Genomic DNA, 8,458 nt, shown 5'->3' with positions numbered 1-8,458 from the left:
TGTATTCAAAGAAAAAACGTTTCTTTGTCCCCTTTTTCCTTACCCTTTTTTCTTTTTTTCCTTTGTCTTTTTTTTTAAAGTTTAAGAATTTTTTTCAGCAAAAATCATCAACTCGTTTTGTTGTAGCAACTTCAGAAGCATAAAATTGTCAAAACACCTTTTGTTCTAGAAAAATTGGGTTTTTTTTTTTTGGTTTTAAGAAACCCTCTTTTATTTTCTTTTAATTTTTTTCCCAATTATTTAAATTTTTTTCCCTTTTAGTAGAAAATTTCTTCACATTAGCGGTTTTGTTTTTAGTTTTTGGCAGTAATTTTTTGGGGTTTATTTGCGTGATTGATTCTCCTTGTTTAGCTGATTTTTTAAACAACAGGGGTCCAATCATTTATTTTTTTTTAATTTTTTTCATTTATTTTAAATTTTTTAAATTTTTTAAATTTTTGTAATAAACCTTTAATTTTTAAATTTAATCTTCGTCCCCTTTAAAATTTGGTGACTTGAACAACTTTAAAAATTCAGGTTAAAAGTTGTTTCCCCCCCTTTTCTATCGGATTATTAACTGGGGTTAATTGTTTTGTATTAGAAATTAATTGTTTCATTTATTACCCAGTAATTAACTACCTTGTTTAACTGATTTTTAACTAAAAAGTCCGGGTTCATTTTTTTGTTTTAAACTTTAGCATTAAGCTGGGCCCTATTTTTCTTGAAATTTTTTTTGTAATATTACTTAAGTCTGTTATTTTAAAATTATGACGGTTGTAAAACAATCTAACCCAATTTCGAATTTGTTTTTTAAAAGTCATCTATTTTAAAATTTGAGCTTTTTTTTAAAAAGGTTTAAATTGCTGTGTCATGATCTTCCCCTTTTTGTGAAGTGCCTTTTCCAGTTCAGCTTTATATTCTGAAAAGTTTATTTGAAATTAATTCTAAAAAAATCTTTATGTTTTTTTTTTCAGTTTCATTATTTAGTTTTTTTATTTGGTTCTAATTTCTAACTGTAATTTTTTGTTTTTTTTTAGCTTCAAAAATTTTGGTTTTTTTGTTTTCATTTTTAATCATACTATCTTTTAATTTTGGGGAATTTGGGTGAAAAAAAAATTTTTAAATTAACTCGAAAAAACTTCTTTTATGTTATCATCGGTCAAACCCGATTTCTCTTAAGTTTTTTAAATTTGAATCGGGCCTTGCTTTCTTTGCTTCCCCCCAATTTTACCTTGTAATTTTCAACTATTAATAATAAAATTCTTTTTAAAATTTTTTTGTTAATTCTTCAATTTCTTTATTTTGGTTTCAAATTGTCTGTTTTATTTTTTTATATTTTAAAAGATTATGGAAATTCTATTACACTTTAAACTTTTTTAAAACAAAAAAACCGTTTTGGGAAAAAAAATTTCGGGGGATTTATCTGGATTTTCCTAGGTTAATTATTTTTTTAACCCCCCATATCAAATGTTTGGTTCTTTGGTTTTTCCCCAAGTTCCTTATTTCTGTGAAGATATGATTCCATGCCCTTTTTCAAAGCTTTTTTTTTTGTTTTTTATAGCAAAATCATTTAAAATCAATATAAAAATTTTAATTTTTACTTTACACTTTCAGTTTCCTTATTTGTTTTTTTCCCCATTAAAAACTCCCTTTTATTTTAGGGGGTAAATTTTTTTTTAAAAAAATTTCCCCTTGGTTTGTAATATATAAAAAAACCCAATTTTTGTTTTTTGGGTTGGGAAAAAAGTATCACGTCTATTTTTTGGGTTCTTTAACTCATATCATTTTCCGTTTCCTGGACTTTAAAAATAAAAATAATGTAAAACAGTTAATTGAATATCTTTTGGTTTTTTATAGAAGGGAAAGACTTAAATAAATAAACAACAGTTTTTGTGACGTCCGGGTTTAAAGTTTTTTGTTATTTCTTTTTGGAACTTTTTTTCTTCACATACAAAAATATCAAATATTATTTATTTTTTGGTTTTTTTTAAATTAAAGATTCTCAGGGGGTTTTCCTTTTGGGTTTGGGGGATCGGGCTAACAATTCCAAGTATTTCATTTGGCTCTACTTTAATTTTTTTTCCCAATTTTGATTTTAAGGGGGAAATTTAAAAATCTTGTATTTAGATTTTTTGGGGTTTTTAGCATACAAGTATAATTTTTTTCATAATATATAAGAGGTTTTCAAAGTTATGCATTAATGTATTTTTTTTTTCCAGATCCGGGAAGATCCCCCTATTAACATTCGGGAAACAGGGGGGGGAATCGGGGCAAAAAAGGATAAAAATTTTTAAAAGTTATTGGTTTTATCACTTTTTGTTTTCAAAATTTGGGTTTCCATTTATTTTTATTACATTATTTTACATTTTTTACAAATTTACATTTTTTTTCTTTATTTTACTTTTTTTACAATTTTTAAACATTACTTACATTTTATTTAAAGGGCAATAAAAAATTTAAATTTGAAATGATAAAAAGAAAAAAATTGTTGGGCAAAAGATGAAAACTTTTTAGGAAGAAAAAATTGAGAAAAAAATTAAGAAAAGTTTACAAATGGGATATGTACACTGAAATTTAAACCCATCATAAAAAAAATAGAAAGTAAAAAAGAAAAATTTCAAGTCATTTAAAAAAGCTTCCCTGGCTTTTAAGGGGAAATTTAGCGTTATTTCCCAAAAATTTTTGTTGATAAAAAAAAAGGGGGGAACAAAAACCGGCCCGCGAGTTAATGGAAAAACCCCCACCTCCGGGATTTTCCAAAAAACCATTACAACCTTTTACCCCCGGGAAGGGATATATGGTTTTTGGAAGAGCTATTCCGAGAATCGACCCGATTAATACCCCCAAAGTTTCTAGGGGTTTGGGGTTGTTTGAAGATGAGGTTAAAGGGGAACTGTTTGATACAACAAAGGGAATCAAAAGAATTTGGATTTTTTAAAGATGCAAATATTGAAAAAGGGTTTGTTTTAAATCAGATTGGAAGTTACCTGTATTATCGGTTAGAAATAAAAAAATAAAATAAAAACTTTTTTTGATTTGGGGAAAAAAACAAAAAAAGGGAGGTTACTAAAAATTAAAGAGTTTTTTACTGGGTAATATAAAAAAAATATAGGAAAAAAAAACCCAGATAAAATTTAATTAAATTTTTCAGAGGGCGCCTATGGCTGCAGGTGGTATGTTTCGGGGGGAGAATCGAAAAAAAAAAAATCAAAAAATTTTGGTGAACGCTTTTTAAAAATAAAATTGTTGAGTCGAGGGGAAAAAAAAAGGAAAAAGGGAATAAGATATTAAAACATAAAAATTTTTCCCCAAATTTGGAAAATTTGGGTTTTTTTTAAATTATTAACTTAAAAAAAAACTTTTTGGTCAAAAAAAAATTAATTCCCTTAAGGATGGGGAAAAACCCTGGAAAAGAAGTCATTTAACACAAAAGGTGATGTTTTGATTGTTTTTGATTAAAAAAAGATATAACAAAAATTAAAAAAAAATTCCAAACTTTTCAATAAAATATTTAAAAAATTAAACGAAAATTTCGGTTTACCTTTCCATAAAAAGGAATCTTGAAATTTTAAAAAGTAATTAGGGGACAAGGTTTGGATTTTTGGTCCGTTTTAATCCAAAAAAAGGGGGGGTTTTTTTAAATGATTTGGGATTTTAATTTTTGGGGGGTTTTAAAAGGGGGAAAAAATTTAATGAAGAAAAAAAAATGGTTTTTGGAATAATTGATAAATTTTAAAAGGGAATTCACTTTACCGAAAAAAACGGGTTATAAAAATTTTAATTTTTCTGGAATATTTTGGGGAACAAAAAAAGGGGTTTTAAAGGGGCTGAAAATTTAAAAAGAAAATAAAAAAAAAACCGAGGGGGGGTTTAAAATCGGGGTTTGGGGGCGTTTTTTAATTTTTTGGTTTTAAAATAAAACTTATGTTTTTAAAACACTATGCCCAATTTTGGGCCATAATATTAGTGTTAAATATGACAAAAAAAAAATTCGTTATCTTTAAGGGTTTTAAAAAAATGGAAAGATATTTATTTACAAATGGTTCTTCAGTTACCAAATAAAAATTTATTTAAATTTGGGGAAAAACTTTTTAATAAGTAATGTTGTTTTTGAATTTAAAAAATCAGAAATTGCCCCCAATTTAAATTTTTGGAATTTTTGATTTAAGTAGTTTTAAGATTTTGTTTTCCCAATTTCCCATTAATTTTTGGATTGGATTTGGAAGTAAAAAATTTTTCATACATTGCTTGGATTTGAAAAAAAAAAATTTGAGAAAAAACTGAATGGGGAACTACAACACCAAAAATAATTTAACTCTGTTAAACCCTTTTTACATTCATTTGTCTTATTGAAAAATTAAATTTTTTGGGGAAAATTTCAGTGAAAAATTATCTATCTTTAAGTACTGCAAAATTTAAACAAGAGTTACCCATTTACAAAAGAACACAAAGATTTGGGATATTCTAAAAATTAATAAAATATTTTAAATTAAAATTAAAAATAATTTTACAGATGTTTTTGGGTTTGAAAAATTAATTTTAATGAGGTTAAAACAAGTTTTACACAATTTTAAAAAAAATTTAAATTTAAAAAACAAAATTTTTAAAAATTTTTAATTTTGAAATTAAAAATTTTTAGTTTTATATATTGTACAAAAAAGTTTATAAACAAAAAAAAAAGGAAATATTTATTTATGTTGTTTGTTCACACAGGAAAAGAAATCTACACGGAACAGGTATTTTTGGGGACATTTTTCCCAAATTTTTTCAAGCGGAGTTGCATCTTCAATTGGCACGCTGGAAAAAAAGTTTTGGAAAAAAGCGGGAAAAACCCGCCTTAAAAGTGGAAAAAAAAAGGTGGGAAAAAGGGGAATTTTGGGAAAATTTAGCTGTGAAAAAAAATTGTTGAAAAATTTAAAAAAGAAACCTGCTCCGGCTTTTGGAAAATTTTAAAATTTTGGCTAAGGAATTACAAAAAAAGAATAACAGTAAAAAAAATAAGGGGAGGATTTTTAATAAAAGATTAAAAAATTTTTATTGTCGGGATCGGAATTAAAGCTCGGCAAAAACGTATTAACAGTTTAATTTATAAAAACTAAAGTTTTAATTTTAATAAAAAAAAAAATAAAAAAAAAAAAATTAATATATAATTTATACATTTTTTGAACAAAACAATATTGTGAAAGATATAAAATTAACTCCTATTCAATTGTACAGCTTTAATATCTGACTTGGGAAATAATTTTATAAAAAAAAAAAACGGAAAATCACTTTAAAAATTAATGATTGGAATTTCCCTTTTTTGGGGGGTTTTGGGGGTTTATTTTGAAGTAAATTTTTTAAAGTAAAAAAGGGCTTGTGCTGGGGCGGGGGATGTGATGACCAAATTTGTCTAATTAAAAGGGCGGGTTCATTAATTGATCGGGTTTAGGGGTTTAAAAACAAAGGGAAAAAATTGTTTAGTTTTGTAAAAATTTTTACAAATTAAAAAATAAAAAAATTTTCGTTGAATTGTTGAGGATTATGAAAAAACCCAACGGAACAAAAAATTTTTATCTTTTTAAAAGATAATACTGATACTGCGCTACTGCGGAAAATTCGGGTTTCAAATTTAAAAAAGAATATCCAAGGTGATAAAGGGTAAATGCAAAAATTTCCCTTTAAAAATAATTATTCATTTTTTCAGGGTTTAAAAAATAATATTTTACCCCCAATTTAAATTAAAAATAACACTGAAAGTGACAGATGATGATGAATTAATTTTTGAGCTAATGTTTGCTGCTGCTGGTAGAGAAATTTGAACTAAATTAATTTTGGGGGTTTCCCCACTTTTGGTTTTTCAATGAATTTGGGTTTGATCAATTATACTAAAAGATTTAAAAAGCAAGTATTCTTACCTTGGGGAAAGGGATAAACAAAACCCAACTGATCCCACGACAGACCCCCCCCATAACTTTTAGAATAACGTGGTGTAAAAAAAACCAAAAACATGTATTTTTTTTTTTAAAAACGACCTGTTTAAAAGTAATGCACAAAGACAGAACCCCCACTTTTAAATTTAGTACATTTAAAGCTAATGCAGCAGAAAATGATTTTTACTTTGAGTTATTGTTCGTCTTGAAGTTTGGTAAGGGTGTTTTTTTATCCAAAAAAACAAAATTAAAAAAGTATATCAAGAAGATATGATGATGAAATTTAAATTTATTATTATAAAAAAAATAAAAAGGGACTCCCGGGAAAGTCTTTTAAATAGTTTTAAATTTTCAAAGTTTTTTTGGGGATTTGTTCATTTTAATTTGGGAAATTTTAAAAAAAGGGAAGTAACTACAGTTGATCCTAAGAGATTACTTTAAACAGTTTAAATTTAAATGTTCGGCCGGCACCCACATGTCCTTTGTTTCCCGCAATTGTATTGTTGGGGAAAAAACAGTTAAAAATAAATACTTTTGGGAAAAAAAACTTGTTATTTTTTAAAATTTAAAAAAATTTAAAAATTTATATTAATGACATCAAATTATTGAAAAAAAATTTTAACCCTTGATGGACAAAAGAAAAAATTTTAGCCCAACCCTTTAAAACAAAAAAATTCCCAAAATTATTTTAGAAAAAAAACCCATAAACAAAAATTTGGAAAAATTCCCCTTTATTTTAAAAAAAAACAAAATTAATCAAATTAAAAAAGCTTTGCAAAAAATTTAAAGGGATTGAAATTAAAATTTTTAAAAAAAGCCCAAATGTCCGTAAGGTCAAAATGGTGGTTTTTTTAGGAGCTTTGGCGGGTTTTGGTTAGGAAAAAACAAATTTTTCCAAATGGCAGAAAAAATTTAGCCCCAAAAAAATATTGGGCCCCTTAGGATTGGACCCCTTTCGGGAACGGGCCCCGTATGGTGTTAGAAAAAATATTTGGGGAAATGGTTTGTTTTCCGTAGCTAAGGGAAAAGGAAAAATTTTGATACCCCATATTTACATAATAAAGAAAGCAATTGGGTAGGTTCTGGAGGGGAATTAAATTTAACCCCAAAAAAAACAAAAACAAGACGGGGGGTTTTTTAGGTATGTTGGTGTTGGTTGGGAATTCCCTTTGATTACATCTTTGTTAAGGGGGGAAAAGGATTACAGATTGATTCTCAAGGGAAAGGGCCCTTTACAGACGAATTCCCATAGTAAAAAAAAACTTAAAAAATTTTGTTAAAAAAAAAAAAAAATTTTTTAAAAAAAACCAATATCTAACTTTGAAAATTTAAAAAATGGGTAAAAAAATTTAAAAAAAATTAAAAAATTTAGGGGTTGTTTAGTAGAAAAAATTTATTAAAATTAAAAGAAAAAGGGGACGAGTGTGGAATTTTAATTTTGGACGATTTATTTTGGGTTTGGAAAAAACCCTTGGGGTTTGGGTTTCTTTAAACTTTGTCTTTGGGCCCATTTGGAAATTTCCCCCACCCCCCCCCCCAAAAAAGTAAATTTCCCGTATATACCAAATGTAAAATACAAAAATGTTCAATTCAAGACAAAAAAAAGTATTTCTTTTTGGGATATTATTGTTTTTTTTTTTTATTAAAAAGTTACATGTTTAAAATTTCCGTTGTAGGTTTATTGTTTTTAAAATACTAAAAATTTTTAAAAATGAAAAAAAAAAGAACAAAACTTTTATAAATTTTTTTTAAAACCAAAAAGAAAAGGGAAATTTAAAAAAATTTTAAAAATGTGTTTTTAAATTTTTCTGGAATAATTAAATATAATGGGAAAATTCAATAATATAAAAAGAAAAAAAATTTTAATTTAAAAAAGAAAAACAAAAAAAATAAGAAAACCTCCATTTTTTTAACAAATTTACCCCAAAATCCGAGGGGGGATTTTTTTCAATGGAAAACTGTAAATGTAGTCCTGGGTTGTTCAAAATGGTAATTTAAAGTAACCAAATTTAAATTTTAAAATTTCTTTTAATTTTCTTGTTGATGCAATTAAATTTTTGGTTTAAAAAAGAAGCTAAAAATTTCAAAAAAAAAATAAAAAAAAAAATGTTTAAACTTCAAAAATTATCATGTAAAAAATAAAAGAAAAAAAAGGGAAACTATTTCTATTTAAAATTTTGCAAAGAATTTTAAAAAAAATGTTTTTATTTATATTTAATTTTTTAAACGTTTGAAAAATTCAGTTAACCAAATTTATTTGGGTTTTTTAATTTAAGAGTTTAAATTTAAGTTTTAATTTAAAAGTTAATTTAAGTTTTTTTTAATTTTTAAAAGTTAATTTAAAAAAAAGGCTAAGGGTTTAATTCCATTATCAAGAATATTTTTTTAAACGGCATAACATGATAAAGTTTTTTTATTTTTTAAAAAAAATGGAAGATTGTGTTTATTAGAACCCAAACTTTAAAGGTTTTTGATTGGTTTGGGGGGTTTAAAAAGGATCTTTTTAAAAATTTTTATGAAATTTTGTTTTCTTTAAAATAACCAAAATTTTTTGGGTTCCTTTACAT

The sequence above is a fragment of the Mercenaria mercenaria genome, chromosome 1, assembly GCF_021730395.1.
Source record: "Mercenaria mercenaria strain notata chromosome 1, MADL_Memer_1, whole genome shotgun sequence".
NCBI lineage: Eukaryota > Metazoa > Mollusca > Bivalvia > Venerida > Veneridae > Mercenaria > Mercenaria mercenaria.
The sequence above is the reverse complement of the archived record's forward strand: the minus strand, read 5'-3'. Positions refer to the sequence as shown.